This window comes from Crinia signifera, chromosome 2 (genome assembly GCF_055691185.1).
Source record: "Crinia signifera chromosome 2, ASM5569118v1, whole genome shotgun sequence".
Classification (NCBI taxonomy): Eukaryota; Metazoa; Chordata; class Amphibia; order Anura; family Myobatrachidae; genus Crinia; species Crinia signifera.
The window spans coordinates 143,018,855-143,032,035 of record NC_139218.1 but is presented as its reverse complement, the minus strand read 5'-3'; positions in this window follow the sequence as shown (position 1 = coordinate 143,032,035).

Sequence of the window (13,181 nt, the reverse complement as noted above, 5' to 3'; positions counted from 1 at the left end):
ATGTGAGTTATCCGGACGCCCGATTTGAAAATCGGGTCGGATCGGGCACATCGCATCGCATCGCATGCGACCATCGGATGCGATGCGATGCGATGCGATGACCCGATTTTTCCATAGGAATCAATGTTAAAATGGACTGAGTCCATTTTAACATGGAATTCAATGGGAAAAAGGGGTCCTTTTCATACCCCTACTATCCAAGTGGGCATGGAGTTGGATATAAACCTGTGGCGAGCGTAGCGAGCCACCGAGCCCGAAGCGTGGCGAGCGTAGCGAGCCCCGCGAGGGGACACGGAATACCGTCCCCTCGCGGGGCTCGCTTCGCTCGCCACGCTTCGGGCTCGGTGGCTCGCTACGCTCGCCACAGGTTTATATCCAACTCCATGCCCACTTGGATAGTAGGGGTATGAAAAGGACCCCTTTTTCCATAGGAATCATTTTAACATTGATTCCTATGGAAAAATCGGGTCATCGCATCCGATATCGCATGCGATGCGATGCGATGCGATATCGCATCGCATCGCATCTGATTGTATGCCTTAACTTAAGGCATACAATCAAAAAATCGGGCGTCCAGATAACTCACAAGTACCAAATAAACTGCCCAAAGAGCCACTAAAATAAAAAAAATTAAAAAATTCTGCATAATATCCAAAAAATGTCCTTTACACATTATGCCACACACCGTAATGCCCCTGACACATTATGCAACACACTGCAATGCCCCAGAGACAATATGCCACACATTGTAATGATCTATATGTCACATACATACAGTGGCGTAACTATAGCCCCGCAGCCCCTGCGATGGCGGGGAGGCACTGAGAAGGTGTGGGCATGGGGGGTCTGCGGGGTTATGGTTACCCGCTGCAGGTCTGGCTCCTGATGCCCCCCCCCTCCCCCGGCGGGCCGGTACCTCCTGCTGTTAGCGATTCTGTCGGCTCCTCATGGTTCTCCGGGTTCCAACTGCTACGGTAATAAAAAGTAAAACTCAGAAAATGGCTGCCCCCATACAGCAGACCATTTTTAAAGGTTGCTAGAGGAGGCCGCCATCTCCTCTAGCATCCTCAAAAACTGCCTGCATTATGTGGGCAGCCATTTTCTTAGTGTTACTTTTTATTAGCAGCAGGAGCCGGGACAGCCCGGAACCAAGTCCCGACAGAAGTGCCGGCGGCAGGAGGTACCGGCCACACGGGGTGGGGTTGATGGGATGTGGGCACTTTGTTTTTTAACCCTGGGGGGGGGGTGCTGCCCAATATGCGGCAGGGGGGGCGCAAATTAATTGGTTACACCACTGCATACATACCTCCCAACACTGGAGGCAGAGGAGAAGGGACAGTTGCGCAAAATTAGAGGGTTCACATACTACCATGGAACTCCTGTGAGGCTACATCCTCTATTTTTCCGCTATAGGGGCATGGTCAGTGCTATAAGAGCTGTAGCCACATGGGGTGCGGCCAATGAAAATGGGGATGTGATACACATATGCCCCCAATTGTGCAGTGGCAGATACACATATGCCCCCAATATTGCCAGATACACATATGACCCCAATAGTGCAGTCTGTGATGCCCATTATACATATACCACAAACTGTGATGCCCATTATACATATGCCCCACACCGTGATGCCCATTATACATATGCCCCACTTCGTGATGCCCATTATACATATGCCCCACACCGTGATGCCCATTATACAGCAGTGAAATCAGTGCATTACCTCTGTGCCAGCGCATAAACACATACACAGTGCCCGCTAAATAGCATTTTTTTAAAAAGCCAAGTGGTACCAGATCCGGATATATTGAAGATAGATGTGGGAGCAATGAAGCAGCGGCGGCGGCAAAGGAGCGCAGCAGGCAGCGTTGGATTATGCGCAAAAGTCACCTCATGCCACAAGAAAGTGACCTCCGGCTGCAAAGAGCGAACCCGGACATAGAGAATGTGGAAGGGAATAGGAAGAGTAGGAGGAAGAAACTAGCACTGAGGCAGGGTGATTTTATTCTCTGCTTCTCAAAGACATAGTTTCAAACATAAAAATGGAGGATGGATTATGAGGAATAGATGCTTTTCCTTTTATACCTTCTTTCGGTTATCATGTATTTCACTAGCAGACAGTAACCACATACTTTTTATTCTTCTAAATCTAATTTTATTATCATTGGTTTCCTCTGAGTGTCCTGCAAGGCAAATGCTAATGGGAATAGTGTATGCTGTACTGCAGGCAGCTCTGAGAGATAAGCGAGGTGCTGCAACAAATGTCCTCATGCTGCTAGGTGTAGGTCACTGTATGAAAGTCTGGGAGATATACAGTAATATATGTATATATATATATATGTAAGGTTTCTGGGAGTATCCCCGGCAGCCTAACTCCGTTGTCAGAGCCGGCCCTAGGCTAAATGACACCCTAGGCAAGATTTTGGCTGGTGCCCCCTAGCAGCGCCACTAGTTCCGCCTCTGACCCTGCTCCCCTTTCCCAGCACCATCAACCCTCATCATAGCAGTCATCATTTTGGTGCTCCTACCTGCAATATATTAAATATAAACAGTGCACACATTCGGTGCACAGCCCAAACAGGGTTGTATTCTTGCTGGGAAGGGGCATGGCCACCCAATAGTACCCCCAATTCCAATTATGCCACACAGTAGTGCAACTTTATTCACATTATATCATGCGATGGTGTCCCTTATTCACGTTACAGCACACAGTAGTACCACTTTACCTTATGTACATTACTCCTCACATTATTCACATTATACCCTGAGAAAATATTGTACTTTAAGCACCTCCATGGCCACACTGCAACCCAGCACAAAGCAGTGTGTGCTGGGCAGAGGAGAAGAGCTGCAGCTGCTGCTGTCACTTAAGGGGAGGAAGCCTGGGGCCCCCACTGGGCCCTTCCATCAGACTTTGGCCTGGGTAATTTGTACCCCCTACCCCTTTCTCTAGGCACCCCTGATAATACCACACAGTAATGACCCTTACACATAACACACATTATTAATGTCCTTATAACCATAATGCCCCTTACACATTATGCCTTTATTAATGCCCTTCATACACATAAAGACACACATAATGCCCCTTACACATATGTTGCACATTATTAATGCCCTTATACACATGACACACATAATGCCCATTACACATATGTTGCACATTATTAATGCCCTTATACACATGACACACATAATGCCCATTACACATATGTTGCAGAGTATTAATGTCCTTATACACATGACACACATAATGCCTGTTACACATATGTCACACATTAATAATGCGTTTATACGTGACACACATAATTCCCCTTACACATATTCCGAACACTATTCCACAACCAACCCACCCGCAGACAACAGTCGCACAGCCGCTAACACTGTGACCTCTGCCTCTGCATGGATACAGATGTTTCCTCATACATCTTGCCTCAATAGGCCATGCAGCTCCTGGCCAGTCCTGCTAACAATGGGTGCCATTTTTGCTGAAAATTCATCTTATTTGCATTGTTATGACCGGCACACACAAGGAGCTTACGATGATTAAAATTATATGCGGCATGCCTATATTCTGTGTGACACTGTGGCTGTACCTGCATACAGAATGCTATGTTACAGTGATTTCCATGAATACACTATTTCATATGCAGATACAGCCTCACTCACACACATAATATAGGCATGCTGCATATCATTTTAATCAGCAGAAGCTACTAATGCCCCTAGGCATTCCAAATGCCCTAGGCAATTGCCTAGTTTGCCTATGCCTAAGGCCGGCTCTGTCCGTTGTCTCTGACTGGAATCGACGGACGTGTGCGGTGCTAGGCTTCACCTGGGCCCGTCTCGGCTGAAGGGCGAATTAGGTCCGCCCCACTCCGCTACAGGCAGGTCTTAGGAAAAGACAACACGTCCGCCGAGGCCAGGAGAGAGCAAGGGGACAACCTAACTAAACCCCAGAACCGGGGAACTCCCAGAACCCCAGGGAAGCAATAAGGCTGAGCAGGTGACACTGGCTAGTGAGATGTTATATAAAGAAATGGCAACAATGCTAATAAAGATCTTATAAAGAGAAATGGTAATGATACTGAGGAAGATGCCCAGTAACAAGGAATGCCAAACTGCGTAGGGAGAAACACAGGGTAACCCCTGACTTATCTGGGAAGATGACGGAGTCCCAGACAAGCACTTGCAGATCTCTTAAGGTGAAGAGTGTAACATCGGGGCACACTAGCTTAATCCCAGGCAAGGCAGGACAACACCAGGCACGGCAGGACAGGCGGGGAACAACAGGAGGGCTTCCGACAGAAACCAGGACCAGGAACACGATCTGACACAGGCGGAAAGAACGCTATAACCGGCGTCTGTCTGAAAGAGACGCCGGCTTATATTTTGAATCTGCCGCCCCCTTGAGTGACGTCACATCCGGTCCGTCCTGCAGAGTCTTCCCCCTGCAGAGACGGCCGCGGCGGAAGTTCGGGGCGTTGCCTAGCAACGTCCCCGAAGCCTCTCAGTGACGCGTCCCAGGAAGATGGCCGCCGTCCTAGCAGCGCAGACGCTGCTGAAGGATATAACAATATATATATATATCTACATCACAGCATCCATCGTCTCCTTGGTTACCCGCCCACTGGTTGTTTTGGACACGCCTCCCTGGTGACCCCGAGTTCCCCGACATCAAGGGGAACATCGGGGTGACATCATCCACTACCCGCCGGAAGTCGTGCTGGTGATGGTTGCACGAGGTGCCCCTGCCCCCACACAGCCTTATATATGTAAGTACTTTTACACTCATGTCTTTATGTCTTGATAAAGGGCAATAGCTGCCGCTGTGCAGTTTTACAAAATCTCTCGAGTGCCATCTATTGCAAGTTCTGTCTACAGTATATATATATATATATATATATATATATATATATATATATATATATATATATATATATCTTTGTACAAACGACGTAATGAAAACAAGTAGTCACTTACAGTATATATTCAATGGTTCAGGGAAATTATAAAGTCTTGATAAAGAGGTACTGTGTGTGTGTGTGTGTGTGTGTGTGTGTGTGTGTGTGTGTGTGTGTGTGTGTGTGTGTGTGTGTGTGTGTGTGTGTGTGTGTGTGTGTGTGTGTGTGTGAAGCAAATCACTGATAACCCATAGCTAATGCCGGCTTATTGGGGTAATATGATAGCCCCAAGCAAGACTATTATTTGTGATCTGTGATCTTGGGTAATTGGATATTGCTCTAAAAGACATGTAACAGTATCTTTCAAGCCCCTTTTCTCTTTTCTTCCTTCTCAACATTCAGCTGTAATAGATTATTGATCCTTAGATGAATTTCCTTAACAAAACCTCTGGGTGTTCCAAGACATCACCTTGAGTTGGTTGAGGAGGCCTCATGTCAGTGTGTACTAGGCTACTAGGCTTTAATATTTCTGTTGTTGGCTCTCCATGTCCCTGTTCATAAGAAATATTTTAAGGCATAATGAAGTGTTTCAGTAAATACCTAAAAGGCATCACAACTGATTATCAGTTTGCTTCTACACTGTACTTGCTTATTTATTACCAGTTATTTAATAGCACACATATACACTACATCACTTTACAGGGAATATTTGGCCATTCGCATCAGTCCCTGCCCCAGTGGGGTATACAGTCTATATTTGTAACACACACATTCATGGGGTGCGGATAAAAGGGTCAACAGTCAATAGTTCAACACAAGAGGTTGACATGCACCAGGTCGATATTGAGGAAAGGTCGACAAAAGCAAAATGTTCATATGGAAAAGGTTACTGTGAGGCAGTAATGCTAACCTTTCTACCATCTGTACTGCTCACAAGTAATACTTTTCAGTTAGTGATGGGAACCTGTACACAGCAGACATTTTTCTATGAAACAACTAGAAGTATCACTTCCTTTTAAAGGAACTGCAAAATAGGCAGAGTGAAATTAATGACATTTCCGAAGTCCTATGTTTTGTCAGGAGGAAAAGAAAGCCCATATTAGGAAGAATACACTCATTGAGCAAGCTGTATAGGTCAGATTCCAACACTGATACGTGCAATGTGCAATGAGCTCTAACAAGAAGTTACAATTGCGTTGCCTTCACTTATGTTAGACAGGGCCGGTGCAAGGCACCAGAGCACCCCAGGCAAGTCGAGGTGGGGGTCGCCCCGGTGTCTGTCGCCCGGGTACCTGTCCTGCGGCGAGGGATCCCTGCAGTCAATAAGAAATAACGAGCGCTATCTGCCGGGCTATGCGGAAGCGCTTCTGTTTGGAAACACTGGCCGCACGGCGCACGCTGATTGGTTGAATCTCAGCCAATCAGCGTGCGGCCAGTGTTTCCAAAACAGAAGCGCTTCCGCATAGCCCGGCGGATATCGCTCGTTATTTCTTATTGACTGCAGGGACCCCCCCGCTGCCGCCGACATGCTTTTACGCCGCAGGACAGGTACCTGGACGGCAAGAGGGGGCGAAATACCGCCCTCCAGTGGCCGGCGCCCTAGGCAAATGCCTAGATTTGCCAAGTGGTGGCGCCGGCCCTGATGTTAGATAATAAGATGGCGAGTAGAATTAAGTGAAACAAGTCTAATGGGGCCTACACACGTAGCGATGTCAGGCCAGTTTCTGAGTGATGTTACTACTGTATAGGGGCATAGTGATAGCATGCTGGATAAATCAAGTGAATCACTAGGGTCAGGGCCAGTGTTCTCAGTGGAGAACACTGGCCCTACCAGATTGCCCCGCACACAGTGCTGACACATCGCTGTGTGCTGGGCGATCTTACTGAGCGTTCTAAAGGATCTAACATCACTCAGAACGCTCGCCAGGGTCGCTTGTGTGTAGAGACCATAATTACTGGTCATTGAACTTGACTTTGCTAAATGAATTGCTTCCAGCATTTTAAGACATGTTCTGGGATAAGCTAAAAATGGAACCAAAATGACATATTTGTGCTATCTACTTCACCTCAAAATACTTTTGTGTGTGACATATACAGTACATGAGACTGGACACGAAAGCCAAAACAGAATACTCAATTGACCATTTAAGTTTCTGAGGTTTGTGTGTTAGAAGTCTGTGTGATTATTATAATGAATCCAAACTATTTGATCAAATTGCAAACCATCAGTCACCGCTAACCGCCGCCATCCACCAGAAGGGGGTGTGCGCATACGAGATGCTCACACGTCCCATTCCGACGGAGCCCTCCACCGCAGCTCCCCCGATGCCCCCAGCAGCTGTCCCCAGCAACTGCCCCCAGGTCCCCCCTAACCCTGCCCATCTCCCTGAAGCAGAGATGGGCAGGGAAAGTGCTCCCCGCCACCGGGTTGATGGGGACGCGCATGCGTGTGAGACGCTTGTGCATCCCCATCAGATGGAGCGCCTCTCTAAAAATTCCCAGCGCTGGCTGAGAGTCTTTTTTTTATATATATATAATTATTTCTAAGACTTCATAAGGTACGTACTGTGGCTTCAGATAGTAGGAAACTAAATTGTCTTACACAAAATGCTCATCAGAGGAAGTCATATCTAAACAATGCTGCAAACAACTTTTTCCTTCACATTTCATTGCAACATTCTGTTACAGATTGCAACAGATGGAAACCTGTCTTCGGTTTAATACTATGGAGGTACAGTGCTAGCTATAAGATGTAATCTGCCTTCCACACTTGTTTTCCCCATGATCTGACCTCTACAAAAAAATATTCTTACAACACTATTGTCACAAAGAAATTAGGTTACAGTAGTGTTCTATTTTAAACTATCATTTAAACAGAAAAGAAGTGAAATGCAAGGGCAAACATCAACGTTACATTATAAAATAGCTAAATCACATCAGAGGACTTATAGGTAAAAACAATAAAAATAAATATATTGATTATATCAGACAAACTGGAGCAGGGGAATGCTCAATGTTTTATGAGCATCCCCATAATAATGCTGGCCGTTCCCCTGCAGACACAGGCACTGTGATGCCTTCTTGGGATGGGCAGCTGACATAACATGACATCAGCGCCCGCTGACTTTTCTTAGCGAAGCCAGGAGAAATCATTCATTGGCGAGTGACCATCGAATGATTTCTCCTACATGCGGTTGCATAGGAGGGTGCTGTGGGTACACCTGTCCTGGGTCTGGCTTTTCTGAGAGAGATGAATTTTGCTCACTGCACCCTGCCCCCAACTGCCTCCACTGTGCTGCCCTGCCCCCAACTGCCTCAGTGCACTGAACGAAGCAGGTCCCGGAGCACAGGCTTCTTCAACTCAGGACGCCAGTGGCCAATTAAAATGAATACAATTTTGAGCCAATCAGAGCTCGTGTACCATTAGCCAATCAGAGCGGCTGCCGGTAGGCAAGCTCTGATTGGCTCACCAGCCGGTGCTACATTTTAATTGTCCGCCGGTATCCTGAGTTGAAGAAGTCTGCGCTCCGGGATCTGCTTCGTTCAGCGCACTGAGCACAGTGCAGGCAGGACATCGAAGAGGCGATGGGGGAGCAGGAGCTGGGGACGGTAAGTGAACTTAGGAGGTGGGGGGGGGGGGGATGCAGTGACTCTTCATTTTGGTGTTCATTTAATTTTTTTGATATGTATTAACCTGTTTATGTTTTACTGTAGATATTGCAAATCTTTGCCACAAAAATTTTCATAATATAAGATACAATATAGCCAAACAACTGATTTTTTAAATAAATATTTTTAATGCATCAACCTTAGATTTTTTTGCCATCTTTTGGTGAAAGGCATCTTTTCTCATCCCTCCCCTGAATATCTGTGTTGGTTGCTCTTCTTGACGCACAAGCGTATTGCAGTAACAGCAGAATACTAAATAGATTTTCTCCACTTTAATCCGATTACTTGATATTTTTCAGTTATTATCTCCAGATACATATAAAAAATGTATTAAAAACATTGTTTCTAAATAACCATATTATATAAATTTGACCCATGTCAGTCCATTTTTTAAGTTTCGTCATTATTGTCCTCAAGTTAATTCTGTACCATATATGTAATAATTTGTTTTTCAATATAATAGCTATTAAATAGTTTTAACAATACTTTATTAAATCATGGTTTCGCAGTCATATGCTGAAGCCATTATTCTTACTTTTTACTTTTGTACTCTTGCAGGAATAAACACTTTTCAATTATGAATGCAATTTGCTGCATTATAATGAAAAGCCCTTTATTATTGCCACAATAAAAAAGGGATCATTTCTGCATGAAAAAAAGTGATTAATAATACATCTGCCCCATATAAATAATTTTTTCTCTCTATTGCAACTGTTAATTCATCTACTGCTATACTATTTGTAATAGATATTGGGTGAGATTTAATAGGATGAGAGATTCAGAAAGTGAGAGATTTGGGAAGAAATCTCCTGTTCTTTTAAAGCGGCAATCATTTACACTGCAAAACCAGTTTGATTCTGAAGTGTAAATGATTGCCGCTTTAAAAAAACTGGAGATTTCTTCCCAAATCTCTCACTTTCTGAATCCCTCATCCTATTAAATCTCACCCATTGTTTCTGGCAAGATTAATATAGCCTGCAGACTTTAGTCCATAGACAGCAACTAATACAGCAAATCAAGTTCTTCTTACGGTTGACTGTATACATACTAATGCTATTAATTTTCCACAACTTTCCACCTCCCTGCAACAACAGCTCTCACTAATTTCTACATTTACCTCTCCTGACTCTGCTGTTTCCCACCTCTACCAGACTCTTGAAACAGCCCTTGATGGAGTGGCTCCAGCTACCCATTATACCCCACGTAGGCTTAGATGCCAACCGTGGCACTCCAACACAACAAGACAACTACGAAATCAGTCACGTAAAGTTGAACGCCAATGGCGTAAATCTCGTAATATTACTGATTTCCTCACATATAAGACTAGCTACCACTCCTACTGCAATGCTTTGGACACGGCCAAACAAACATACTACCAATCTCTCATCTCTTCTCATGCCACCAACCCTAGGCGACTTTTTAACACATTTAAGTCTCTTCTGTACCCTCCCCCTCCTCCCCCACCGGCTACCATCAGTGCACAAGAACTTGCCTCCTACTTTAAGGACAAGATTGATAACATCCGAGATGAAATGGTATGCTCCACAATCTCTAACCCTCTTTCTGCCACACCTGAACCCTCTGGCACTTTCTCTTCGTTTGAGCCCACAAATGAAAAGGAAGTATCCGCACTCTTCTTATCCTCCTACTCTACTACCTCTCCTCTTGATCCTATACCTGCACAAGTCATTAAAAATCTATCTCCTGTGCTTATTCCAACCTTAACTAAAATCTGCAATCTCTCTCTTGCTACTGGTACTTTTCCGTCTCTGCTCAAACATGCAGCGATTACTCCCATTCTGAAAAAACACAATTCTGACCCTAACTCTCTCTCTAACTATCGTCCTATCTCTCAGCTCCCATGCCTCTCCAAGCTACTTGAGAGACTTGTCTACTCTCGCCTAACAAACTTTCTTAACTCCAACACCCTATTAGACCCGCTTCAGTCAGGCTTTCGTTCTCAACACTCCACTGAGACAGCACTGACTAAAGTGGTTAATGATCTGGTAACAGCTAAGTCTAAAGGCCATTACTCACTGCTTATTCTTCTAGATCTTTCTGCTGCGTTTGACACTGTGGATCACACTCTCCTTTTACAAACACTACACTCCCTAGGTCTTAATGATACAACCCTTTCCTGGTTCACATCTTACCTATCTGATCGCTCTTTCACTGTTCGCTTCTCTGACTCTACTTCCTCTTCACTACCTCTGTCAGTCGGAGTTCCGCAAGGCTCAGTCTTAGGTCCTCTGCTTTTCTCAATCTATACCTCCTCGCTTGGCAAACTAATCAGCTCCTTCGGATTTCAGTATCACTTATATGCGGATGATACTCAAATCTATCTATCAACCCCAGAGTTGTCACCAGTGGTTTTGGGCCGAGTCTCTGAATGTCTCTCTGCCATCTCACTTTGGATGTCTTCTCGCCAACTCAAACTCAATATTTCCAAAACTGAATTACTTATATTCCCGCCAACTAAGAACAGTTACCATCCTGATATCTCCATCACTGTTGACAACTCGACAATCTACCCTACCCAACAAGCTCGTTGCTTAGGGGTCACCCTCGACTCTGACCTGTCCTTTGTTCCCCACATTCAATCTGTCTCCAAATCATGTTACATGCATCTAAAAAACATATCCAAAATACGACCGTATCTCACACAAGACACTACTAAATCTCTTATCCATGCACTCATTATATCCCGCATTGATTATTGCAATAGTCTCCTAACTGGACTTCCCAAGAACAGACTCTCACCACTGCAATCCATTTTAAATGCTGCTGCTAGGCTGATCTTCCTTGCAAGACGCTCATCGTCTGCTGATCCGCTCTGCCAGTCCCTCCATTGGTTGCCTGTATATTACCGTATTCAATATAAAACACTTCTACTTGCATATAAAGCTATTAACCATACTGCACCAGCATATATCTCTGCACTTATCACACAATATCTCCCATCTCGACCACTCCGCTCTGCACAAGATTTGCGTCTCTCATCTGAGCGGATCACTAGCTCCCATTCACTATTACAGGACTTTCATCGGGCTGCTCCCATCCTATGGAATGCCCTTCCATGCACAATTAGACTCTCCGCTAGCCTCCAAACTTTCAAGCGTTCCCTGAAAACTCACCTCTTCAGGCAAGCCTATCATATTTAAGTTCTACATGCATAACCCTCCGAGGCATTTATGTATTATATAGCTTCCCTTCTGGACTTGTAACTTGTTGGGACTGCTATGCTATTACTGGTGCCTGTCCTTGTGTTTCCCTCCTATATCCCTATAGATTGTAAGCTTGCAGCAGGGCCCTCCTACCTCCATGTCTGTCTGTTGTTACCCAGTTTGTTTTATCACTGTCTACTATTGTAAAGCGCAACGGAATCTGTTGCGCTATATAAGAAACTGCAAATAAATAATAAATAAATAAATATAGCCAGATGTGAATTAGTATGGGTGTATCTCATGCTGCAGTAATGGTTCAATATCGATGCTTAACGATTAGTGATGAGGATGGTACTCAGCTGAGTTCCTACCTTTGGCTGTCTAGTTGCTGATGCAGCTTTCTCCTCACCATTCAACATGTTTTTACTATGGAATGGTACCTACACTAACACCGACTTGCTTTCTTGTTCCAGTATAGGCTATATTTGTGCTTCCTTTACACTTTGCTTTTGTTGTGTAATATTTATACCTATGTGTTTCACCTTACTCGTGGGCTGTAACAAATGTACCTATTGTTTCACGTTCTCAAAATGTTTTGCATATAGATGTAACCTTTCTACAAAATTGAAGCATATATATTTTTTCCAAAAAAAGTTTTTATTGAAATCATTGCGAGCAATAAGAAAAGGTACAAAACACTGACAGCTACATGTGAAAAACATGAAAGCATTACGATATTAGGAAGTATACATTTACATATCAACAGAGTTATAGGCCGAGATTGGTAAATGGTTACTTAAACTAAAACAGAGGCAAAGAGAGAGGGGCAGGAGAGGGAAGGATAATGGAAACCATCCGGGCCAGCAAACTGTCTGAAGGCCAACTATAGACCTGAATAAATAAACACTTTTACTAAGTGTAACTTAAGTAGGAAGGGGAGTCTTTGAAAAAGAGCCAAGGTGTCCAGACGGTACCAAACGCTTTATAATTAGATAAACCAGATAATGTCAAGTGATATAATGTCATGGTCATATAGAACTCAATTCTAGTGAACCATTCTGCCACGGAGGAAGGAGTTCCCAGTGAACTGGGATAAAAGCCTTAGCTGCACTATTTAAATGCTTCAGAAGTGATTTTTTTTATTGGAGGATATAGAGCAGTCAATCTTACTAAGAAGCCAGAACAATGGTTCTGCACTCACTCCTGACCCATGATTTCTTTGGAGAGAGAAACTACAGAGTTCAAGAAGGGACAGAGTGTGGTGCATTTCCACCAGATATGAAGCGGGTAGCCTACAGCCGAGTTACATCTCCAACATGAAGCAGGTACACCCGGGTACATTTTATGTAATATAGAAGGGCATCTGTACCATCAGGCCAAGACCTTAAACTGGGTCTCCACTACTGAGTAGCTGACAAAGGAGGACATAGTAACCTAGAAAATC